This window comes from Manis javanica, chromosome X (assembly GCF_040802235.1).
Source record: "Manis javanica isolate MJ-LG chromosome X, MJ_LKY, whole genome shotgun sequence".
In the NCBI taxonomy this organism is placed as follows: domain Eukaryota; kingdom Metazoa; phylum Chordata; class Mammalia; order Pholidota; family Manidae; genus Manis; species Manis javanica.
The window spans coordinates 18,208,189-18,235,000 of NC_133174.1; the positions used below are offsets into that span (position 1 = coordinate 18,208,189).

The following is a 26,812-nucleotide window of genomic DNA, read 5'->3' on the forward strand; positions in this document are numbered from 1 at the left end:
TTGACCATTTTTGACCTACAAAAAATAGCAACTTCACACCATCTATCCTAATATTACAGGTTTGGACCCATCTATCTTAATATGAACTATTTCCTGTGTTTTTGCTGTTTTCCCTTATTTTCTTCCTAGTTAGTACTTCTAATCCAGCAGCCTTCTCCTTGCTACTACCCTTTTGTATTTCTCAGTTAATGACGTTTTTTTCTAGTGCCCTTCTCTTCTCAACTAATTCCCCAGATCTATTTAGCTTCAGAATTAGTAACACAAAGAAGGCTGGGTACGTAGTACCTCCATGATGCAGTCAGCACTTACAACTTCAAGTGTTCCACCTGTTATGAGATTTTCATCATCCTGAAAGTTTAGTGTCATTGAATATGTTTACTGCCCAATAAATAAATAAGTTGCCATCATTCCCTACTTCTCAAATGAAAAAAAGCAGAAGGAAAAAATGCTACTTGTCTGTCCATTGCTGATAGAGGCCGTGCTGTGTGATGTCTTTGTTTTGACAAGACTTGGCCAAGGCATCTCTGGAGAATAAAATAAACTAACAAATACCCTTTGCTTTACTCACCTTTTATTCAGCTAAATGTAAAGTAATAAATCTGTGCAGTTGTTTTTAATAGTTTATTGTCTCTGAGTCTTTGTCTCGAAAAAGAAGTGGGGTATGTTACATTTTATTAGAAGTGATAAAGACATCAACCATCACTTGGTTTGAAACTCTAGAAATTGTACCATTTGTACCTCTGTCCATTTGTAATTTCCTGTCTTCCAAGAGTATATATATATAGCAAGTCTTCATGCATTCAAACTCATCCATATTTTTGTCATTATTAATTTTTCACTTTCATTTAAAGAAGATTTGTCAGTAGTAGTTGGTATTGTCAAATAAATAAAAAATAAAATAAAAGTTCAAAATCCCTTATTGAACTGTTATACTCTTTATATGTGGTAATGCTGCTCTTCACAATAATCTGTTAACTATATGTTATTTATTTTCCCCACTTATAGATGTGAAATTGAGGTCAGCTTATTTTCTAGGACAGTAATCTAAATCTAGTACAGACCCATAATTGAAACCCCAGGCCAGCAGAGTCCCGAGACTTTAACCTCACTGTCCACCCCCCTCCACACACACACACACACACACACACACACACACACACACACGCCCCACTCTGGCTCTGTGGCATACTTCCTGGCTATTTAAAAAGAAATCCTTAAATATATATATCTCTACAGTGCTGCTTATAGTATCTATTATTGTCCTGTATTTTATTTTTATTTTAAGTTAGTTTTTAATTTAACAAATATTTACTGATGGCCTACCATGCACCAGGAATAGCCAAGGTGTCTGTACTTACGGCACATTCCACAGGAGAGAAACAAATAAGGTACCTTCAGATTACACCAACCCCCTACTGGGACAATAAAATGGGGAGGTGGTTTGATGGAAGTGGGTAGGAAGTTCTTTGTAAGGAGGTGACCTTTGAGCTGAGAACTGAATGACAGGAAGAAACCCACCAATAGGAAAGTCTGCAGCCAGGATATTCTAGACCAAGGACAAGGGGCAATAGCCTGGGGCTGGAGCATCTTGCAACAACAAGGGACTGGTTGTGGCTGGAGGACCTACAGTAAAGGGAAAGACCTGTGGAGCTGAAGCTGGAGAGATAGGCAGGGGCTAGATCCTGGTTCAGGGGTGTGAACATTATCCTCAGTATAATGGGAGGCTCTTGGAGGCCTTTAAATAAGGGAGTGGCAGGATCTGATTAATGACTTAAAACTCTGGCTGCTGTTTGGTGACTGATACTGTATTGTGTATACTTCCATGGTGGGAGCCTTTTAGTTGGACCCCCTGGACTAAATGTCCAACTCCTAGAAGCACCCCATGTTTTTCCTCTAGAAATAACACACACAGGCCTAGAGGAAAATGCTAATGCCTTGAAAATTGTATATGAATTAAGGAGAATCTAAAAAGCACTTCTTAAAAGGTGGCAGGGATAACCAACCTCATTCTTGTCTCAGCATGGTCTTTGTTGCAGGCTCTGTTATGCAGCTGCTAGGGACCTAACGACCTGAGTGTGACAGTAACTAAGTCTGTAAATTGTGTTGCCCCATACTTGCAGTAAGGATGGAGATCAAGAATTGTGGTCATATGCAAATTCTTGCTAGATAGTAACAATCAGTGCTGGAGAACCTTCCACATTGGTTCCAAGTGCCCTGTTGTTTCTAAGTATCAGAAGTAAGACCTTTGGGTTTTCATTTTCTTCTAATACATTTGAAATGTCATTGGCTTTTTAAAAAATTATACCTTTTACGTAGATATTATATCTTTTGAACTTTTGAGTATGAGGGTGGAATTTCATGATGAAAGAATTGTGTTTGGGTTTGCTTTTAATTACTGTTTTTTAAAAAACGTTGAGAGCTTCTGGTGGTAGTAGAAACTATTAATTCCTTTAAAAATGTGTGTTGCTCAATCCACATTTGCTTTTCTGTGTTTTTGTGAACAACTGATCAAATTAGATTCGTCACTCTTGGCTTGTGGTGATTTGAAATTGAAATGGAATATATTAAAGCAGCCAACCACACTGATTACATTGCAAGCCTCATTTAATTTCATACATTCACACATTACAGTGAAAGGCAGCTTTTTTTAATGCATGATTGTGACTGTACCTTGAGCAACTCCAAAGGTCATCTGTAATGGGCGCATAATTTGTTAGTGTTAGATACCTGATTTATGGTAGGTGTTCCTCAGCCTGATTTTTGCTAGTAGTAAATATGGCGGGCATCAAAAGTCAAATCCGTGAGAAGTTGAGGCTGTCACATTTGGTGCTGTATTGTGTTACTCTTCATTGGTCAGCAGACCACAGTAAATCACAGAATAGCTGTCATCCTCAAATCGAGAAAGTGCCAGTACTGCGCCCCTATTGCACAGGGGTTAAATGAGCTAGTCTTCTTAAGAGGGCAGGCTGGCCCACACGAAGGTAGTCGGAGTATTACCAGCTCAGCTAACAGCACGTACTCACAGCTACTTGAGCCTTAGTCCCCAAAAGGCAATAAAAGGACTTTTTCAGTTTCCTAAGAGGAAGAACATTTGTGAATTTGCTTATTATTTCCTTGTTTGTTAATCTTTTTTCCCCCCTATCACTGAGTTCTACTAACCTCATTTACTGTGTGCCTTCCTGTGCATGAGATCCAGAGCATGATTAGGACACAGTCTCTGCCCTCAAGAAGAAGGCAGTCGGGTACAACCATTTGTCCCTCTGCCGTTTTCATGATGTGAAATAGCTTTAATCCTGTCAGCAACTCAGGAACATGGCTCGAATTAGCCCACGCCTCTTGTTCCAGACCCAGTGTGGGTGTTACCCCGCACTCAGGGAGAAAAAGCTGTTAGGTGCTTTTTGACAATTTGGCTGTAGAGTTGCCTTTGATTTTGTTGGTGATGGTAGGGACCTGTTACTTGCAGTTGAGGAATTGTACAGAGATATGGGAATTTGTTTTGCTGGCTTGATCAGCCAATTTGTTATTTTTCAGCTTTCAATAACAAAGGCACCTAAACCATTTTCAAAAGCTTTACCACTGAAATTGCTGAATTGGTGGGGAAGAAAAAAGTTCTGGTATTTTTTGGTGAGCATTCTTCTCTCAGCTAGTTTGAGTTATACAATGTAGTGTTACCGACTATGTTGGACCATGTTTTACATCAGATCCTGAGACCTTACTCATATAGCTGAAAGTTTACCTTTTTATCAGCCTCTCCCTGTTTCCCTCAGCCCCTGGCAACCACTTTTCTGTTCTCTATTTATATGAGTGACTTTCTGGTTTTTTTTGAGTCCACATATACATGATATCATATAGTATTTGTCTTTTTCTGCGTGGCTTATTTCACTTAGCCCTCAAGGTCCATCCATGTTGTTGCAAATGGCTGGATTTCCTTCTTTCTTGTGGCTGAATGTATACAACCACATCTTCTATCTACTCATCCATTGATGGACACATAGGTTGTTTCTCTATCTTGGCTATTGTGGATAATAAAACATTTTTTTAATATGACTCAAGATTTCCTAGAAAAGTAACTCCATTGTTAGAAACAAAATAGACTTTAGTATAGACTAGAAAGAGGTAAAAATTGAAGGGCGATTTGCAAAGAGCAGTATTCCCAATCTGCACTCCAGGTGATTCTAGTTCCACTAGTGTTCCTGGGTTCCCTGACTGAAGAAATTTAGAAAACTGCTACATTCTCTATCCCTCGCCCCTTTGTTGTTTTCAGTGTGTATTGACATATTTACAGTTCAGAAATGTCCTTCAGTATAGAACATGCTTTAATTTTCTTTTAAGCCAGTTCTCTCCATATTTATCTGCTTGCAGGATATGGTTTGAAAAATACCAGAATAGAATTTTAGCAATTCCTCATTTACCTTTGATTAGTAAATAGATAGTAGAAATCCAGACCCCTACTATCTCCTGAATTAAGGTACAGAATTTTAATTTAACATCTGTTATGTGCTTAGCCATGTGAGAGAGAGGAAATAACTGTCAGTGTGACCCTGACTGAACTCTCATCAGCGCAGTGAGCCCACCGCCATGAAACGGCAAAGAGCCTTGTGACAAAGCGCCCCACGCAGAGGCAGCCACGCCACGCACGCAGCTCTGAAGTGTCTAGGGTTCCAGTTGCCTGGAAATGGTTATAAGAAGTCAAAAAAAAGTATGGAAGAAGCAAGAGGGGACTAAGAATACAGGCAGGAAAAGGAGGAAAGGAGAGAAGCAAGTGGCAGCCATGAATTTAGAATTACTAATAGTGATGGGGTGGAGAAAAGGAAGAGAACTGGGAAGAGATGCCCAGCTTCTGGCTGGGAGGGAACAGACCGAACCTGCATGTAGGTCATCACCTCACCTGTGGGTGTCTCAGTGTTGCCAGCTCCCAGACCGCGGGCTCCCAGACACCAGCATGCCACGCGAAAGGCGTCAGCTGGGATGGTTCAGTGTTTGCTAGTGTGCCATGGCCCCCTCATGAAGGGATCACAGGCTCTTGGGTCTTCAGGGACTGGACGAAAAAGCTGGCAGAGCAGGCCAGGTGTAAGAAGAGCAGTAGTGGTGGCACCACTGTAGAGCACACGTTGTCATACAGAAAATGGACTCTTGCCAGACATTCTGATTTGTCAGGAGGAGCTAGACCTATGAACCATTCTATGAAATTACCTGATTTTTACATGTTGGCTTCAGTTCTCATTTTATTTTGTTTTGTTTAATATACATTAAGGAATACTGGGTGAGGACGTGGGAGCTCTCTTCCATTTACTGACAGAAGTAGATTTGTCTAATAAACTTGGCAATATTTAGTAAAGTTGAAGATGTGCAGTCATGAGGCAGCAATCCCCCTTCTCTGTACACGTGCTGGAGACCCTCGTGCACCACACGGAAAGCTACTTGCAGGATGAGTATCAGCGTTGTTTCAAAGAGCTCCCCTGGTGAGCAAGCTGGAGACAGAAGAGTGCGCGTGAAATGATCTCTGTGAATTTTATAAGCAACATTAGAACAATATCTACATGCTGCCCATGCTTGCACAGATAATAGTAAAGGCAAAAGTTAGTACACAGCACGGGGACACATCACCATCAGGAAAGTTGTCAGCTATGGGAAATGAGGGTGGGAAAGCTATGTGCACTGGAAAGCCATTGAAAGACTTTAAGCAAAGAAGGGAGTTGACATCTGTTTCTAAAAGGTCACTCTGGCCACTCTATGGACAATGTATTGTAGGCAGACAAGTGGGGAGACCAGGTAGAGCTTGAGTAGTTGGGAAAGATTTCACGGAGGAGGTGAAATTTGAGGTGATCTTTGCATGGGGATAGAGCCCCTACAGACATTCCAGACACACTACATCTTCACTGTTTTAGGACTTAAAACAGAAAGCTTTTCCTTTTCTTTTTTTTTAAATTAAGGTACCATTGATTACTATCTTATGAAGGGTTCACATGAGCAACATTGTGGTTTCAACCTTCACCCTTATTATCAAGTCCCCCCCACCCCACCCCATTGCAATCACTGTCCATCAGCGTAGAAAGATCAAGAAGCTTTTCTTTAATCTTACATTCCCCTCTAGTTTACTCCCAGCCCTCTGCTTCCCCATGACTTGTAAAATTCTTATGAGAGAGCTGTGTACATGCTCTTTATGTCCCTGGCTTTTAGTTCACTCATCAGCTCTATTGCTCACACCAGGGTCCCCAGTGGCTTCCTGGTTACCAAACCCAGTGGATTCCTTCCAGTCTGTCTTTCTTTTACCATTGACCCCTCTACCCTGATTGTTCACCACACTTAAAAAAAATTATTTCCTCTTATCTGATCATACATGTATAGAGTTGCTAATCTCTATGTTACTATAATTAGAAAAGTTGTGCCTCCTCTGTATCATAGAATCATATAACCATTAAAATTCACTTTTACAGAAAATGTATAATGCACAAAGAAATGTTACAGTATGGAGTAAGAAAAGGTTTCAGATCTGTGCAGTTATGATACTCTCATCCATGGTCATGTACACATACACTCATGCACATGAGTTTGGAGAAAGGCTAGCAGGAAATGCACTGAAATGTTAGCCATCGTTTCCTGACAGGCAGTAGGTTTCTTGTATAACTGGCAAGGAGAAGTGTACTGAGAATACTGGCTTCTCCAATGCCCCTCCATTCTCTTCCCTGTCTACACATTGCCCAGGAGTGATCTCATCTTCATCTGTGCCCTCCACTCCAGCACCTCCCAAATCTGCCTCCACCAGCCCCGTCCTGTCAGACTGACGGTAGATTTGCATACCTAAGGATCTCCAGATACATCCCAGGAACATCTCTCAAAAATCAACATGTCCAAGACAGAAATCATCGTATTCCTTTCCCCATGAGTTTTGTTTGTTTTTTGTTTGTTTGTTTGTTTGTTTTTTGTTTTTTGCCTTCCCCTTCCCAGGCTGTGGCACTCACCGTCTATCCTGTCAGGCAAGTCAGAAATCATCCTACAGACCCTTCCCTCTTTTTCCTTCCACGTCTAGTCCACCTTCATGATTTGTAAGCTGATTCTGCCTGTAAACCCAGCCTGCAGTGGTCTCCCTCCCCTATTTTCTCTTGCTCCACTCTGCCTTGGTGTAGGTAGTCCTCTAAACAGGATTCCTGGACAAATCATATTAGTCTTTCTGCTCCTAGACCTGTTTTGTCCAACGCAGTACATGTGGCCATTGAGCACTTGCAATTTGGCTAGTTTAAATGAGATATGTCAAATACATTTCATTAATATTCTTATTACAATGAACACATGCTGAAATGATAATATTTTAGATATATTGGATTAAATGAAACATTCTTAAACTCTAACATACCTGTTTTATTTTAGTTTTTTTTTTATATGGCTAGTAGAAAATTTTAAATGACACAAATGGCTCACATTATATTTCTCCTGGACCACGCTGCATCTGACCATCCCCCCCTTGATTTGTCCTCTGCACTGCTGCCAGAATATGTTGCTGAAAAGCAAGCTGCCTGAGCTAAAAGTTCTTTGAAGTCCTTTGGGATAAAATATAAGATTAAGTTTAGCACACCATGCCTTCCCTAAAGACATTCAGTTTCAAAAACTTTTGGAACACTGTGCTGTCCAAACAAAGTTATCCAGCTAGATTCACCTGGTAGGTGGGTAGCTCTCAACCCCTAATCTAATGACTGTCATCTCTGTCGTACCTCTACCTTCAAATACGCAATAGCTATTAGACAGGTGATACTCTAAGTAGAAATAAGTAGAGCTGAGCATACTAGACAGTTACCTGTATCAATTCTGCATCCGTACTAAATTAAAAGTTTAAACCCTTTAAGGATGGTAACATTCTTAGTACTACTGCTGAAAATTCTCTGCTGGGCTCTGCACCTCGTCTTAGCAGAGCAGATGGGTGAGCAGTGCTGGGAGGCAGGAGGGCTGCCAGGACCCAGCCTCCACATGCAGGAGATGATGGTGGGTGAGCCAGCTGGGAAAAGAACCCCCAGTGTATTGACCGTGACAGAAAAATTAGATGGAGAGCTATGAAAGCAAAGATCGATGCTTGTGAGATGATCTTTCTTTGGGGGAAAAAACCATAAAAAGGAATGTTGGATAAAATAGCAAACCAAAAAACGGGTCCTGTAATACTAAATAAATTTAAAATTGAATCAGCTGTATCATAACAGTATTTTGACTATCTGGAATGTGTCTTATTTATCCACCAGTATATGTGTAGGATGGCTGACAAACTAAGAGAACCATATCCAAGGTATTTACCAAAGGGGAAATTTGCTAGGTTGTGTTGTAAGTGGCACGATTGGATACATAAGGAATGTGGTGACAGTCCCCTAGGCAGAACTGAAGTCATTTTCAGATACTGAAATACTGGTTTCTTTTCGTCTCTGATGTTGAGCCACAGTTAGAGGCTTGATTTTTCTATCACTATATTGCTTTTCTTGGGACCACACTATCTTGGGTGTTCAGAGAAGCAGGTCTTCAACTCTGTCAGGGTGTAATAGCACCAAGCTTTTAGAAAGGACGCACTTGCTAGGTGTTGGCTGCTGTTGCCCCTTCCCTAGCCTTGTGAATGGGGCTACCATCCAGGTGCAGTCCTGCCCCACTCTTACTCTCCTCCTCTATTTGCACTTTTCAGAAAAGTAAAAGGATTTCAGTTGTGATGTGACTGTATTACTCTTTCCATTGTCAGACTTAACTTGCTTTGTTTTATGTTGAAGGAATGTCAGGCATCAGCAAATAGGTGATGGATTACATGGGGCGGAGCTGGGAAGCTTCCCTTTTGTTCCTCAAATCACAGTTACAGGCAGACCTAATTTTATTGCACTTTGCCGGTCCTTCATTTTTCATGAATCGAAGGTCTGGCACCCCTGCGCCAAGCACCCTTTTCCCAGCAGCATTGCTTACTTACATCTCTGCATCCCGTTTTGGTAATCCTTGAAATATTTTGAACTTTTTCATCACTATTATATTTGTTATGATGATCTGTGATTATAACTCTGACAGCTCAGGCAATGGCTAGCGTTTTTTAAGCAAAGTATTTTTTAATTGAAGATATGTACTTTTTTTTAGATATAATGCTGTTGTATGCTTAATAGAGTATAGTGTAAATATAACTTTTATATGCACTGGGAAACCGAAAAATCCATTTGACTTGCTATTTATGTGTTTTGCTATTTATATTTATGTTGTGATATTCGTTTTATTGCCGTGGTCTGGAATTGAACCTGCAGTATCTCCCAAGGTGTGCCTGTACCCACAAGTACCCTGAAGGCCAACTCTAAAAGCACTCCTAACATTCCTCTGAGGGTACCCGGGAAGAATGAGCAGGGACTTCCTCACTAGGGCCTCTCCTGACCATCCCTACAACCAGGAACAAGTCGTACCTGAGCACAGCTGGTCCTGTGGCAGAGGTTTTCCACCTCAGATGCCCAGGCCACAGCCCAGACCATTTAAAGCCGTTTCTCTGGGTGGGCCCCAGGCATCAGGATACTTTGAAGGCAGTAGGCAGCCACGATTGAAAAACAATGCTCTAAAAATCTCTCCTACTTGCATTCCTCTCAAACTTGTTCCTAGACTTTAAGTTTTTGAGAATATGGCCATTAGGTTCCATAGGGGAAGGGCATTATATTGTTTGTCATGACAAACTAATGCTACCACCCACTGACAGCTGTCATTTGTTGATCATTTATGTGTCAGGCACTCTGCTATGTCTCTATGTTATCTTTACATTTTTACTGCATCTTTATATATATTATGTTTATTTTTTGTACTGTACTGTATTTTACTATGTTTAATCTTAACTACAAAATGGTCTTATTGTTACTGTTTCACAGAGAGGAAAAGGAAATGTTATAGAGAATAGATGATGTGGTCAAAACACACAACTTAGTAAATTAAGGAAAATGGTTGATAATATTGATCATGTGTTAGATCAGGAACAAAGAAGAAAGACTAAAAAAAAGTTTGTATACTAATTACAATCAGTTACACCAACAGTTTACCATTTGTGCCTAATTACAATATACCACAATAATAATTATGATTATAAATACCATTAAACAGATACCATATTAACTTGGGCAGATTTCTTTTGATTACAGAACAGCTCAAATCTTTATTATAAATAGGTGTGGAATGAATAGCTAATAATCATAGCTAATATTTTATTGAGTATTTACACTAGGCATCACATGAGTACTTTATGCACATTTCATTTAACCCTACAAAAAGCAAAACTCTGAGATCTCTACTGTTGTTTTCTCAAACTTATTGAGATAAAATTGACATGGCATTGTATGAGGTGTACAACATAATGATTGAGTATTTGTGTATATTGAGAAATGATCACCACAATAAGTTTAGTTAACATCCATCACCTCACACAGTTACCATTTTGTTTGCTTGTGGTAAGAAGTTTTAAGATCCACACTCTTGGCGTCTTTCAAATTACACAGCACAGTGTTGTTATCAGAGGAGAGGAAACTGAGGCTAAAAGAGACTGAGTAGCTTACCTGTAAATGGTTCTTCCTGATCTTCAACCCAGGTCTGTGGGACTTGGGCAATGCTCTCCAGCCGTTCATTATTCCGTCTTCTTGTTGAGGATGCTGTAAATGAACACAGTGATTCATGTATGCTCAGTCTTTGCACTTCCTACTAATGAGGAGTGGTTATTCAGACTTGTAATGTGGCATGTGAGATGGGTATATTACTGTAAAAAGTCTATAAGTTTCCTTCTATGCTATTAATAGTTTTAATTTTGAATACACGTAACCTCATGAAATTTCACTGCTATAGAACAATCCCTGTTTATTCTCCTCTCCTTTCAATCTCATAAAACCAACCTAACCCAACCCCTTTGTTAAAAATAGCAAAACTGGTTCCAGGAGTTTTCTTTTGTGTTCAACTTTTTTCATTGGTTCCAGAGTTTAATGTGGAGCCCTTTCCTTAATAGTCCCTGGTTCTTTAGAGAAACAAAGGTTCCAAAGAGTCCTCTTCCCTCAGTATTCCCACCTCCAGTTGACAATTCAAGTAAGGAAAGCTTCTGGAATTATCTCACATATCTCGTAAGATGGCAAAAGCCCTACATTTAGTAATGTCAACTAAAGTGGGTCTTAATGATTTAGGTAATGTTCTAGAGTTTATTATTGTATTTATTCTGCATAGTTCTTGTTTGAAAGACTTATCACTCTGCATTAACCACAGGATTGCATCTTTCTTCAGGATACTGAAAACATGGGACTTTAAACCTTGGGTGCTAACCTTACCTAATAATAAAATGTAGTCTCTTTCCAGTACTACTTGATGGAAAGTCTCTCCACGTTGCTCAGCAGACAACTTCTCTAAGTGTACCTGAGCTATATCTTCCTTTTTCTAGAGGGGGAAATAGGAAAACTACCACAGCCACCACCTGATCTCTGTCATTAAAAAGCAAGTTGATGAGAGAACTCCAAATGGGCCTTCTACTCTTTTTTAACCTTCGTGTTTATCAAGTCCTTTTTTTTTTTTTAAGAGTATGAAGACTGCTTACTGTTATAAAAGCTGTTTGGGTGGTTTTGACATCAGAGCTACAAAACACATTTTAAAGGGACAATACTCTGAGTGAATGTTGGAAAGAGCAGCTAGATAACAGCAAAGTTTGATGGCAATCATTTCTTCACTCACTCCTGCCCCATTTTTCCTCAGCAGATACACTTAGGGTGCTCCTCAGTGGTAATGTATAGACAGGTTGGTCTCCAAAAAGAGATTGGCAGCCTTAATTGGTTTGATATATGCAATCATAGTCCATCTTAAATTCAAAATGCTTGTCCAATCAAGGATTCAATATAGAAAAGAGGCAGTAACAAGCATGTTGCACTCTGTAATAAAGAAATCTGTTGATTGAAAACAGTTTGTGTATTTTGGAAATGATAGGGAATGTAATTGGTCAGACAGAAAAGGATAGGGCTTCATAAATAATGGGAAATAGAGCATATTTTTTACTGATAATAACTCGATTTAATCACAATTTGGTGTTGAATTTCTGTGTGCCAGAAAATCAGAAAGGTGAGTCCTTTCTTGTTACTCTAAATGTCATGATTAGTAGAGTGATTTTTTAATTTTTGTTTTCATGGAGAGCAGTTTTAATGCATTGACCCTGAGTCAATAGTAGTTGATGCATTTGGTCCTTTGAGAACTTTCACAGAACATCTTTTCTCACATTGGAGAAGACTAGATACATATTTAACTTTTTGTTGTTGTTACCTTGTAATCTTGTGAAGTAATGAATGTATTTTTGTGGTAAAAGATCCAAAAAAAAAAAAGGTAGACAGAGCAAAGCATAATTGTCCTCCATCCCCACCCCATGGTCCCAAGGTTAGCATATGGTTTAGTGGGCATCCTTCCAACACCTTTGCACATACATACCTGGATAGAGATTCATAGGCAGATCGTTTGAGTGACTGTAGCATTGAAAAACTGGATTTTGCTATTAATGCCATTCTCAAGCTTGCTTTCTGCTCAGATATAAAAATATATATATAAAGGCACACCCTGGAGGACTGGTATTAGCAGCTCTGTGCTGTTGTTGATATGGATGCCAGGCTGTGTTTTGACTAGGTGAGCACGGATGCTCTTCACCACCCTCCACGCCAGGTCATAAGCATCCCCCTGGGGCTGCTCCACACAGTGGGCCAGTATCTAGTTCTTCTCTCTCTGAAGAATAAAATCTTCAACAATTTGAACTTCAATGTCAGCTAAATACCCTTGCAAGTACCTTTAGCTGTCTCCTGTTAGATTTACCTTTTCTCCTGTATTTTTAGTTTCTTTCTCCATTAATTTAAAATCCTACATTTAGATTTACTACTGGTAAATCCTGCCCTCATTTTACATAAAAATCCAACTAATCAGAAAGTTCTAACCAGGAATGTTCGCTATACCATATTGGTGGTGTGCATAGAGGTAGAATACTATCTGACTCATAAAAGAGATTGTATAGAATAGAGTTTTGTTATTAACATAGGCTATTATAGTAACATTTTAAATATTGGTCAACAATCCTTTATTACCCTTCCAGTAACCATCATGTTGAGATAACTAAAATACCGGTTCCCTGTATCTGTCGTAAATAAACTGGATTTTACTACAAAAAAAGAAATTACTAACAAAAGTTTAAGTGCCATATTTAGCATGTATTATCAAATTAAGTATTTGTTATAAGAAGAATCTGTTTTCTGGATAAGCTCTTGTTGTGTGGGACTGCGTTTCTCCTCCTCCAAGAATCTAGCAATGTAGCACTTTGGACTCCAAGGTTGCCAAACTTTTCCCTGTGTTCGGTTTCATTAAATACGTAGTGAACATCTCTCTGCCAGGCCTTCCTTGTTCTGAGAGACAAATAAGATAGCATCCTCTTTCTCTAAGGTTCCATAATCTAATGGTGGAGAAGGAGCCCGCAAAGATGAGGGGTTCTTAATCCCACTGAGGTGGTGGCATGATTTCTATCGTACTTACAGCCAAGTGTGGCAGCAGTGAAGGAAGGAGGGCAGGAGCAGTGTGAAGGCAGGGCTGAGGAAGCTGGCGGCCCCTTGCACCCCAGGTAGGACTCTATGGACAGGCGGCATCCCTGCAGAGAGAAAGGACCCCAAATGCCCTGGGGTCTATGCTGTGAGCAGTACTCTCAGAACTTCTCTGATTTCATACCCTGGCATTTCTTTTGTTCTTTTACTATAAAGTCTCTGATACTTACACACTTATTTATAGATCTGTAGGTAATTTGAAAACTCTAGTGAACTCTTCCTGTGTAACGTAGCCTGTGGAACATACACAGAAGATCAATTAAGTGGGTATGGGTGAGAAATGTGAAAATATTTGTATGCTATCTTTAATCCAGGCTTTTCCCCAAGAGTATCTTAAAAGACCATTTTTGAGAGGGTTAGTTTAAACTAGTCTAATTTAGTTAAAGCCACTTAACTAAACAAACAAAAACTACACTGTGTCCCACTGTGGTGAAAGTGAGCCAGCCCGTGCGGCCCCTCTGTCAAACTCCTGCCCACAGAACAGGATCAGCAGCATAAAGAAAAGAGGCTCCCTTGAAATTAAAGCCACACATGCAGGATCTGCTGCTACTCAGACCAAGCAAGGTGCACCCGATGTCTGCCCAAATAGTAAATCTTAGGATCTTTGTTTTAGGCCTCTGAGAATAAAAGCAATAGAAGTGTTACTCACTCTTCCCATAGCTAACAGACACACATTTGGGGTGCCATCAAACCCCCACTTGTGTGCATTAGTCCAGGAGGCTGAGGACCACCGGTGGCCATCCTGTGGTGTCAGCCCACATCTTCCCTGGTCAAAGGAGCTCAGTGTTGAGCCCTCTCCACTGTGCGATGCCCCACTGCTGAGAGGATCTCGATTTGCTCCAGACCCTGGGAGGCTCCAGATGCCCTGTGATGCCCCTCACCCAGCACAGACCCCTGTGCTCACGTGCCTGGGGGATGTGAAGCCAAGGCATCCATCTCTTACTGCTACTCATCAAAGCTGCAGAAGGGGTTTGACTTCTTTTGATGAGCTAATGGGCTCAACCTCTACCAGAGTACCTTCAGATTGGTGGTTTTATTATGTCCAGTGAGATACAATAGCGGGTGACATACAGCTGGTACAGAACAAGAGATCGTAGCCTGGACGGGTTTTTGGAGAGCTCTTTGCCTCCCATTGTCCCCTGGCACTTTTGCCCAGCCATTGAAGCAATCACTGGCAGCACTTGCCAGCCTCCACTCTGCCAGGCCCCTATGAGTCCATCCCCTGCCCCCAGCATACAGCCACACAGATATACGCTTCAGCAGTGAGAGGGCAGAGTGGCCATTTTTGCATTTACTGTTCATTTACTGAGTAAGCACTATCATTGTAAGTAAAGCAACATGTTTATTGTCTTAAGCCTTTAATATTATGGCTTAAAAAGTGTAAGCGACTTACGAATGAGTTTGTTGGTAGTGATTCTACAGCATCTTACTATGCAGATGGACAGTGACTGTGAAGGGGTATATGGGAGGGACTTGGTGAAGGGGGGAACCTAGTAAACATAATGTTCTTTCTGTAATTGTAGATGAATGATACCAAATAAAAAAATTTAAAAAAAGAATGAGTTTGTTCATCTCTCTGCCCTCAGTATTACCTCACCACTCTGTGACCAGGGTACTAGTCAGGATTTGAAAGGTAATTGAAGGAGGGATTTCATGTAAAAAGGAAATTCATCATGTGGGAATACTCAGCATATAATTTTTAAAGTTGCTAGAATCTGAAAGTGTGCTTACGATACAATATTTAGAAGTTACAGAGACATCTGAGCTGGTGTCATGTCCACAAGACTTCTGATGGTGGCGAGTTTTCTGACTTTGAAAAGGATCCTCCCTCCCATTTGCAAAGTGCTGTTGCAAGTCCATGAACTGGGGTGTGCACGTCTGTGGCCCAGCCTGAGCGGTTTCCTTTCCACGCCCCTTTCCCCCAGCTCTCCCACCTCTTCTGACCACCTGCTCCTGTTGGACTACCCCCATAACTGGAGTGTTAGTTCAGGTCTCTTTTAGTTGGACATACCAGAAACCATCCTGAGCTGAAAGGGGGTTTGTTTGTCTCAAGGATCCAGAGACTCTTAGAGCCCAGGGCCAAGCGGGCAGCTGAACCAGAAGCTGGGAGGCCACCTGGCCTCATCACCACCACTCATCTCATCTCCTTGTACACATCAGCTTGTGCCCTTTCGCTGGGCACACAATGAATAGAATTTGCTCATCCTGCAGTTCCCAAAGCTGAACTGAGGTAGGAGCTCTTCCTTGTTCTCCATCCCAAGTCTAAGTCCCTAGAAAAGGGACTCTGACCCAGGCGGCAGGATTACATTGTACAGAATAACTACCAGGGGCTCACTGTGGGCAAGGCAGGAGACCAGCAGTCCAGAAAAGGTTGTCCACAAACCTGGCTTGCCACAGCTGTACAGGTTACTCTGTTGGCCCAACCGAGGTCTGGATGAAAGCTGTGCTGCTTGTCTTCTGTCAGTTTTTTTTAATACCTTCCTGAGAAGCTAAGGAATCTATAAAAGCAAGTAGGCTTCCTGGATGAGTCTCACTTCTTTCATCAGCAGCTAGCTTGCCTGTTGACAGTTAGCTGGCAAAGTTGACAAGCCACTTGGTTTCTGATCCTTTCTCCTTCCATCCCCCAATTTTGGCCTGGATATTGGAAAAGGATCCTAGACAAAGAAACTTAACACCTGATCCTGAGGAAGTTATGGCTGAGGTCTGCTTATGCATCAGGTGGAGTCTGTGATCATATTAAGGAATGTCTAAGATGTCTAAGTTTTATACCTGGGTTGGCACCTTCTAGGTTGACCCAGCTGGCCTCAGGCTGTGTCCATTCTAAAACAGCTCTCCAGTGTTCTATCTTGGCCTTTGTTATGGCCCATCTGGGGGGGTCTTCCCTTTTCCTGGAGTCCTCCAAGGATAGAGCCCACAGTCACCTCCTTCTCCCGCCTCTCCCCTGTACCTGAGATAGAGTCCTTCACCTAATAGAGAGACAGGCTCTCTCCTCTGGTTATTCTGAACTGGCTTCTCCATAATCTCTCCATGTCGGGAGCCCTGCCTGGGAGCCACCACCCTATGGTGACCATCTGCATTGCTTGGGCTCGTGTCACTGACCCGGAGCAAACCCACATGAGCAGTTTGCCTCTTCAGACCCACCCGCCTGCCCACTAGGTTACTGTTTCCTCTCCTTGGGGTGCCTCTAGCTCTCGGCCCATTTTCAGAGCAGAGGTGTCATGAATTTAGGATCTGAACAATTTTTTCCTAGCCAAAGGTTTTCTTGAGTAGTGGACTGTTCATTATCGTTCAGATTTTCTTTTCTCCCATGAAATCAACACCGATGCAAGAGAGTGGGTATTATATTTGAAAAAAAAAAATAGTCACTTAACAATTGAATGACAGCAAGAATCTTCACCCTGAGGAGGAATCCTGGTATTTATTGGGGACAGATGAAGAGAGAACCCGTCTAACACAGGGATGCTTATCCTGCGTGAGTGCTTTTAGGACTGTTTCCAAACCAGGGATGATTTCCCCCCCAGGCGACATTTGGCAAAATCTGGAGATACTGTCACAACTCTGGGGACAGGGGAGAGGGGGTGCTACTGGCATCTACTGGGTGGAGCCCAGGGATGCTCATGAACATCCTGCAGTGGACACAGGACAGGCCGCACAACAAAGAATTACTGGCCTGCAATGTCAGTAGATTAAGAAACCCTAACTTGGGGCTAGTGAGACAGATGTGGGAAGGTGGGTTGGTGGGTTGGTGAGGAAGAGTCTGGGGCCCCTGTGCTAAATGCTGAGGAAAGCTTAGAGTGTATTTTGTCAAATCAGAAGCTACTAGGAGAAGTAACTGTAGTGATTTTCTGGGCATGAAGAAAGCGGCCTCCACGTTAGGGTCACTGAATTTGTACGTGTTGCTTTGTTGTGGAATGGTGGTTTTCAGACCTTGGTCTGGCGACTCCTTTGTGAGCTTAAAAAGTATCGAGGGTCCTGAATTCATTTTGAAATAACAATCATGAACTCATTACAGGTTAACACAGAAACTTCTTTTATGAAAATAATTATATTCCCTAGTCAGTGATGCTGTAACAATCTTTCTATGCTGACAGATAGTGATTGCACTGGTGGGGGTGAGGATTTCATATGAGTAACTGTTGAACCACGTTGTATGATTGAAACCAGTACGAGATTGTACAACAGTGGTACTTCAGTTTGAAAAAAGGAAAAGAAAAATATATTCCCCCCAACCCTGCACCCAAAAATGTGAGAAGAGCAGCATTTTAAATGTTTACAAGTCTCTCGACCATCCGGTTTAATACATGATGGCTGATTTCACATATCTGCTTCTGCATTCAGTCCATGGCAGCATCACACATCATATAGGTTCTGGAAACCACTGTAGGCTCAGAGAATAAGAGTGAAAAAGACAAATAATATCTTAGTATAATTTGGAAAAAGGGTTGACCCTGAGGACCTCCTGAAAGGGGCTCATAGCCCCCCTACTCAGGGCCCCCTGGCCCACAATTTGAGAACAGCTTAGAACTAAGGGGTCTGAACCTGAATGGGAAAAAAGTTACATCTTTAGTTTCACTAACCTCTGACTGGAATGTAGTGCTCCTTTCAGCTGAGGATGGAGGCCTCAAACAATAGTGGTATTAGCAGTGTCTATGATTTGTGTCACCAACAGAAGTCAAAGACCTTTCCAGATCACATTACAGTTGCTGCAGATTCTAAAATACTCCTTTTACTCATCATTGCTTTGAAATTGCAGTCAGTACAGCCCTAGATTTTGTCATTTAGTGCCTTAATAACAACGTACGTAGACTACTGTACCACAGGTCTGTTTTTTAAATAGTTGATAAATGTATTTCAGTGCACCTGCTTTCCTTTGTAACCCTGTGTGCTTTATTTTTACCTATTTAAAACATTCTGAGAAGGCATCCCATGGGCTTCAGTAGACTTCCAAAGAGGCCCCAAAATCCTTTAGACGCCCTGCCCTAGGCGTCTAAAGCATCACTGGGCCCTTACTGGGGGCTCTATCTGGCCCCAGAGCAAGCCAGAACCAGGAAGCGTTAGAAGAAAGCCAGTTGCAGTGCCCCTGCCATCAGTCCGTGTTCTGCCCCTTCTGTATGCACAGCTGCAAGTTCATGTCATGCCAGCAAACAGTGTTCATTCATAACAAATAGTCCATTTTGAAGAAAGAGTTCAGCACCCTGTAATGTGTATTTCAGAAAGATTTCTTTCTAGAGTCCCTGTAATTCACAAAACGAACTCCAGCCTTGGCAAAGTTGGCCACCCCAAGGGTTCCACATAGCCAAGGTTTCTCTGCCACATTTCACAAGTTAATAAAGCTTCCCAAATATACCTGGACAGAAACAGAAATGGGCAAAAACGATTGCTTCCGAGAAGGTGGATGGGAGGCTTTGTGTTGGTGGGTTGCCCCTTAAATTTTATCAGCTATACATGCACATAATTTGAGGTGTCAAAAGGTTCAGTATGGTTGGTTACAACAAGTCCCTTTTCCCATGGTGCTCCCATTCACCAGACCTCAAAAGCAGCCACCTGCAACTGGTTCTATTGCTCTTTCTAGTATTTACCCCCTTATCTCTATAAACAGCAGGTACAGTGTGCATGATCTGGTCACTTCTTACAGCCGACAGTGAGGATCTGGCACCCTGCCCCACCTCCTCCCACCCCCATGCCCAGAAAGCAGTTATATCACGATTCTGGCAGGTCAGCAGTCGGTATTTATACATACCAACCTTTCCCTGGTTATCTAAACCTGCTGTTAATCCCGTGCAAACATACCTGGTATTCTGGGCTCATGGCGTGCGTGGCCTGATGCACAGCTGTTATCTTGGGCTCTCCCCTTACCCTCATCTGGGCATTACCTTCTCATATTACTTACTTCAGAGGCCTCATGTCCTAGATTCTGTATCTTTGTTTTCTGTCCCTCTTTTGGGGAGAAGTAGAGTACCTCTTCCATGGCAGATGAAGTTTTCCAGATTTTGCCTGCCCAGTGTAACACAGCAAGTTGATGGCAGAGTCAGGATTCAGACCCAAACACAGGTAGCTCGAGAGCACATTTTAACCTTAACTACCATGTACACAATGCTAATCGTTTGCAAATTGTGTGAATAACTAAAAGTGCTGTCCCCAACTTTGTTACAGATGTCCCCAAACTTCCTTAATGGACCATTTGTTATAACTTCACCAACTTATAGCTCTTTTTTCCACATAAAACTTGCTGAAATGTCATTAGACTAAGGGAAAAACACTTTTTAAACAGTTTACCTCATAATTTCATTAGCAGAGAATTGGTTAGTATCAAGGTAATTGCATAAAACTGAGTTTTCATTGCATGAAAAGAATGTAAATGGGCCACTTACCTAAAATAGTGATACAGCATATCAATATTCCTCTTTTTCCCTTTATCACTAATTGAGGGATACTTTTTAAAAATCATAAAAGATTGCATGAGTTTTAGGTGAATTTAGATTTTCTTTACCAGTCATCTTCATTTTTTTTTAAACTGACGTCACTGTTAAACCATTTTTACCTCAGGTTAAAATTTACCTGACCTATTCTATTGCTGACTAAGTTATACCAGGTCACTGAAACCTAAAATAAGTATGTTCTAAGCACTGAGTAACCATTATAACCTACTTAGAGCCAGGATCCACTGTAGACACTTTGACTTCTTTTCTACATCACCAAAATGGCTAACACATCTGTCAGTAATGTCCCACTGTTCTCATGAAGCTCTCTAAACAGAGAGGGATGCCAGCAAAATGTACAGAAGTAAATTCAGTGGAATCTCCGTGGTCCAGACTTAACGACTTTTGTACTGTGTGTCAGCCCATGCATTGCTAAATACATTTTTACAATAATGTAGTTTGTATTGTTCATGTGAATCCAGACCATTATACTCGTAATAAGGGTTCTGCTGCCCATCCTGAGGAATGTCAGAAGGCAGGTATTCTGCATCTAAAGGAAGCATGAAAAATAAAAATGGAAACACTTGAAGAATGCTTTCACTTATATTAATCAAGGAGCAGCTGCGGAGACCCTGACCTGCTCTGCACTTAGCTGAGCAGGGCCACATGGGCTTCAGAGCAGGAATTACAGGTCAGATGGTGGGAAGGCCACATTAGTAAGTACAATAAAATGACCAACTCAGGTTAGATCACAAGGGAAGTTTTGCCTGTTGTGTTTGGGATGGGGAAATAACCTACAAACCACTAATATCCATTCACTATTGGAGAGATCTGGACTGTGTATTTTCCTATGTCTGCTCCTTATACAACAGTAATTTTCCTTCAGGAATTTGGGTTTCTCTGTGTATCCATTAATAGAGAGATGGAAAGAGAGAGTCACAAATTAAAACAATTTTTTAATAAGTGTCTATGCCTTTTCGACTATATGGCTTCTCTCTGGAAAACTCTGTAAGTCAGGAAAATCATCCAAGTGACGTCTGTGCATTTTGATGTTAACAGATCCCACTCTGACGGACAGACAACCAGTTAACATGAAGTGAGGCAGTGATGGTTTTCAAAATAAAATAATGTTTGATATAACTCCAAGTTCCTCTCTGAACTTCGGCCTTATTGTAGAAAAGCTAGGAGGTGGGGAGAGGGGAGCAGCTCTGTCAAGGACAGAATTACACATGGGAAAAAAATTAATCTAAATACTGAGGGAGAAGCCTGTGTTCTCTTGCATGATATTTAGCAGCAAGAGCAGAGAGGGATGTTTCTTTCTTTGTGTAATGTGCAGTAGTTACAATAAACACAAGATTTCCAAATCTCAGAGGACTCTCTTGACAGTTGCTTGATAACAGCTTTTTTCATTCCATAGTTTTGACAGTTTGTGTGTGTTGCCATATCTAGTGTAAACTAAAACATCACTGTCACTCTGTTTTTCTTTTGTATGTGGGTTCTTTTTTTTTTTTTTTTCATCCTTAGGATAATGAAAAAGATGGGCTTTTCACTTGTAGACTAGAGTAAGGCAAGTTGTGTGTGGAGATTAGCATGTGTTTATGAGTTTTGAAAGATTCGAGTTGACAGCGGAACACTATTTTAAATAATTTTTTTCTCCATGTTGCTTCAGTAAAAGTGTAAGTGGGATGTGTAAGTTTTCTCTTAATCTTTTGATAAACAGCAAATCTTAGGCATCTGTGTGGGTACCTATATTATTTATCTGTGGTTGTTGAAAATGAATGGATACAATAAACATCTCTAGCGTTCCTGGCTGTGCAGCCTTTAAGAAATGGAGAGCATTCTGTTCCTCCTTGTCATTAACATGGCCTTGCTCTGCTCCACCTTGGTGACTTTCCGTCCGCAAATGTGCTTCTCACCACCTGATGGATTCCCCCACCCCACCTGTTTCTGCCAAGCTCATAGCTAACTGACATCATTGGTTTGTTTTAGAAACAACAGGGTCTTGTTATTTATTCATCTGGTCTTTCTCCTTTTTTTTTTTTTATAGAGGAACTCTTGAAACTAAATTGCATCAGAACCGTTTTTGAGGCTGCAGGGGAGGTGACAGGCCAGAAGCACAAGTCAGGGTCACAGTGGTCTTTACTCATCAGGTGCAAACTCTTTGATTCCCCAAATTCAGGAAGGCGTCCCATACCTGAGAGACCTTCCCCACTCATCCCAGCTAACCTTTGATTTGTAGAAATCTTAGGTTATTTTGCCATCAAACCAAATTTGCTGTAGTGTAGCACAGCTCCCAATGCCGTCATCTGGCATGTTACAGACAAATTCCCATTACTTTTCTACTTCGAGCTATTGTTAAACACTACAAGCTAGCTGACAGTAAAATTATAAATACAGGTGTTGTCACACTACACTATAATCAGAATTTTAATTTGAATTTTCATTTGTAAAGCCTTTTTTCTTTCCCCCATGAAAATGGGAATAGAATTAGTTTTATTGACAGTGAAAAGACATTTTGAAAGCTTCCTAAATCATCACCTGTATTTAGCAGGAGGAAAAATTGTATATGTCCATGTAAAAAGAAGAGTTTTATTATCACATATTTACTCATTATATTTGGTGGTAAATAAAACTGGGAAGACATGTTTGACAAATGATTGATGGAACTCACTAGGTTTTTGCTTGATCAGAACAATAGACAGACATAAATATATATTTTGCTTTTGTTTTCTGCTGCTATTACTAATGCAGACCTGTAGACAAAAATCTTCTTTTAGCAAATTAAGTACAGCCTGTTGGGAGTCTGCATGCAATGCTAAACTTTTTATTTGGCAATTTTCTCTCCTTACCCAGATTCCTCCTCTGTGGCGCTCGTTTCCCACCCCCTTTGCGTGCTGGTTGGAGTGGGTTCCCCCTTCTCAAGTCCCTTTTTTTCCCCCCTCAAGGCATTTAGTGTCGTGTCTGCCAGATTTCAGTGATGAGCAGCGAATTGCTTTTAAAGTGGGCATTATGCCAGTTCAGCAGCACAATGGAAAACCAATCTTCCACCATTCTACTTTTGATGCTGTTATTGTAGCATTTTAGATAACTGCTGCCACAAAAAAAAAAGCAAAAAAAAGATGTGCTCAATTGCTACCAGTTAGTCAAGTTAAATCCAGAGCAGCATTAAGATTACTCTGAAAACTGTTTGTCAGAGGTCATGTGCCGTCTGTGGCTGCCACACATAGGATAGGTGTGCTGTTCTCGTGGGTTCTTTTTTCTTTATTATTACTGTGGCTGACCAGCTCTCTAAATAGCCCTTCACTACCTGTTTACTTATTGTCTTCACCTCCCTGTTGAAAAAATGTGTCAAGCAGAAATGTTGAAAAGTTTCTTTAAAGTGCTGGAAATAGCAGGAGAGTGAGTTGTTCAGGGAGCTAGAGTTTGTACAGTGTGAAAGCAAAAAAAAAAAAAGAAAGTGGGGGCAGAGTAAGAACATAATTCTCTGGTTTCTATAGCAAGATTACTGTTTTCTTCTTTTTATCTTCACTTTTCAACCATTGGGTTCACCATTCTACTTTTTTTAATAGCACGAATGGAATTTATCCTCTCTCCATCTCAGTCCCTCCCCCGCTCCACTGGCTTTGCTTGTGAATGAAAAGGACTGGCTATGACTGTAGGACAGATGGCAGCTGTATATGTTGCATTTGATGGATTTTGGAGTAAGCCATATTTTTTAATTCAGGGCCAATAGATGGGCTATTTTGAGGGTGGTAGTAACACTTCAAGCCTGCTTCTTTTCCTCAGAATTTATTTAGACTTTAAAAATCACATAAACTATAATCTGTGCTCAAAATAATTGAGTTGTGATCTCTTAGCTGTATTGCAGTAGTAATAAAAGCAACTCAGATTTCTGAGCTGCCTTCTAAAGAGTATATGTTTGTTTATACTGTCTCTAATGGATTGTTTTCTCTTTCTGTTAACCGTATCTGTAATATCATTAGACACTAAGCCTTAAGAAGCCAGGCATTTTTGTCTGTCTTGCACATTCTTATTTCCCCAGGACTTAGAACAGGATCTAGCACATAGTAGCCACTCAGTAAGTATTTGTTGAGTTAGTTAATGCTTTATGCTGCTTCTATGGATTCATAGAATTATAGTGTATTTACTTCTTTGTAGGATTTTTATAGCCAGCTAGAATGCCAAACTGTGCTCCTGCAGTATAGCAGTCATACTAATTTATCTCATCATTCTTTAATTCACGCCAACCCTGTCCTATATTGTCCCTGACACCTAGTGGGTACTCACTAAATATTTGTTGAATGAACATGTAGGGAAGTCCAAACCCAGGTTATTTGTCAATGAGGGATATAGTCATTTGGTGGTAGAGATGGGGATAGATTAATGGCCACCAGACAGTCTTCGTTATGAGTCTGCATGTTCTCAGTCTTATGTTGGTCCAGAGTTCTTTCCCAGGTATCATCTTGGTTTTCTGGGCCTATATTCAAGCATCATGTGTTTTCCTTCAGTTTCTGGTTTGGGCATTTTAATTTTTGCTAATCATGCAAATAAAGGTGGTGATAATGATGGAGTCAGTATTCACAACCAGGCTGCTTGCTAGTGCCATTGAGATGAATCCATTGTGCACTCTCCAGTGTGAATGGCCCTGTCTTTAATATGGGAAGGAGACTGCCCTGTGTGGTGGGATGCATATGTAATAGCAGTCATCCCTCCCTCAGCACCATTTGCCTCTTCTGTGGAGTTGTGATTTAGGCATTCTGTCATTCTATCATGTCCTCTACTACCTACCTCCTCTGGAACTCCCAGCTTCCATCCACGAATTGAGGGAAATGAGGGCCTAGAGGCTGCCTAACAAGGTCAGAGGCTTCAGAGAATTCAGTGACTCAATCAAGAACTGTACCATGTAAGAGACACACACCGCTTTCCCTTTTAATCATTGAGTCGTAAATGTGACATAGCTTTAAATGGATAGCAACAATTTGCAAATCAGTAAGACCCATTTTGTAATTAGCTTTGGACTGAGCATTAAAAAGTATACATTGAGGATTATCATAGTAAAAATGCAGAGCAGTGTGGGGATTCTCTCTTGGCAGCTAAAAACGTGCATATTAAACATACAGAAATGGAGGTGGTGAGTTTCTCTAGCTGCTAACAGATTCTCTCAAAGAATGCCGTGATAAAATCCTTTGAAGTAGAAGGTAAAAGGATTTGTTTAACTTTTACCACAAGGGTTATGTATTTATTTGAGAAGAATCTGGAATGTGCAGTGGTACATTCTCTGATATGCTCATTCCATCTTTTCTTCTCTGTATCATTTGACCTTCATCCAAGAAGACCAAAGAACAAGCTGAAATAAGGATTCACATTTTTATTAGAGCAAATTTGAACATGTATAAAGTGGAATATTTGGCCTTACATGTCCTAACATTAACATTGACTAAAATTCCAAAGACTTCTCAGTTACTTGGGCCAGAGATGGAAAATCTTTATATAAGAGTGCTGAGGAGAACTAGTGCTTTTTAAAAAAAAAAAAAAAAAGATAAATCTTGTAAGCTGGAGAATAGAAGAAAAAGAGTTTATCTCTGTGTCTCTCTACAAAGAGGGTTTAGAGGAAAGAGTGTAAACTGGGTGCATTGCTTTGCAAAATGCCTCCTGGGCTGGTTTCTTCATGGTGATAGTGTTTCTTCTGCTTAACTTACGAGGTTATTATTAGGATGAAACACTAGGATGTGTATCTTTTTAACCCTTTCTATAACAGGGATTGGCCATCTTTTTCTGTAAAGGGTCAGAGAGTAAATATTTTCAGCTTTGAGAGCCAGACAATCTCCATTGCAGCTCCTCGGTTTCACCATTACTCAGTTTGACCACTGTAGCCATAGACGATACAGAAACAAATGGGCATGGCTGTGTCGCAGTAAAACTTTATTGAGAAAAATAAGTGCAGCCTGGATTTGTCCTTCAGGTCATAGTTTGCTAACCCTTGCCCTATAATAATAAAAGGAGTAAAACAAAATACCAAATACCTGTTTATTGCTCCTAGTAAATAACCCCCCATTTGGGAGCCAGGCAGTGTGGTCAGGGTTTGCTAGCCCTTGTAAGGAGGAAGCCTTGAAGGGACCATCTATTTCAAAAGAAAACCTTCTTCTGTAGTTTTTAGTCTAGCCTTCCCAAATTGTTGCAGATTCTATGGGGAGATTTTAAGTTCCAGTCAGCTGGTATTTTTCAGTGGCTTCACTTAGGCCACTTGGTCTCAAGTGAGCATCCAACCCTTTCTCTAAGAAAGCGTTCCTTCCTAAGAGCAGTCAGTTTCCACAGCACCTTGATACTAACAGCGGTAGGAAGGAATGTCAGTATTAAAAGAGCTACGTAGAGTGGAGCACTGCCAACCGTTAACCTCCGCTGGGCAGTCCTGGAGTCTTATTTAGGGAGAGCTGACAGAGGGACAGTGGGTTTCTTGATGATTAACCAGTTAAGGTTTCAAGATACATGGACAATTCTGATGCAACTGGTGGGTAATCTACTTAAATTCTTCACTGATCTATGCTGGAATGGAATATACCACAGTCTTCAGGTTTCCAAGAGACAAAATTACACCAGCTTAATGGAAGAACTCACCCCAGAGAGAGAACAGTAGATAGAACTGAAGGAGGTAAAGGTGACTAATCCTGATACCCTGAGAACACTGGTATTTCAGCTTTCATGGTTGGTTCTCTAAGCAGCTGGGTTGCTTTAACATTTAGATTATATCTGATGAGTCAGAAATCCAAGACCACATCGATCTTATATAAACATTAAATCCAAAGCAGCTGAAAAATGTATCTG

The 26,812-nt window shown here is 40.9% G+C and overlaps 2 protein-coding genes across 3 annotated transcripts in view; one reads left to right on the top strand and one right to left on the bottom strand.

Moving 5' to 3' along the window:
- The window catches only part of POLA1 (DNA polymerase alpha 1, catalytic subunit), a 288,922-nt gene that overhangs the window by 253,240 nt on the left and 8,870 nt on the right, over window positions 1–26,812 (top strand). The gene's annotated exons all lie outside the window — the stretch shown is intronic.
- The window catches only part of ARX (aristaless related homeobox), a 48,927-nt gene continuing 27,244 nt past the window's right edge, over window positions 5,130–26,812 (bottom strand). The window contains exons 5-6 of the transcript XR_012127244.1: window positions 10,533–10,625; window positions 5,130–5,471 (exon numbers count right to left, since the gene is read on the bottom strand). The gene's annotated coding sequence lies outside the window, so the exon portion shown is untranslated. The remainder of the gene's footprint in view (window positions 5,472–10,532; window positions 10,626–26,812) is intronic.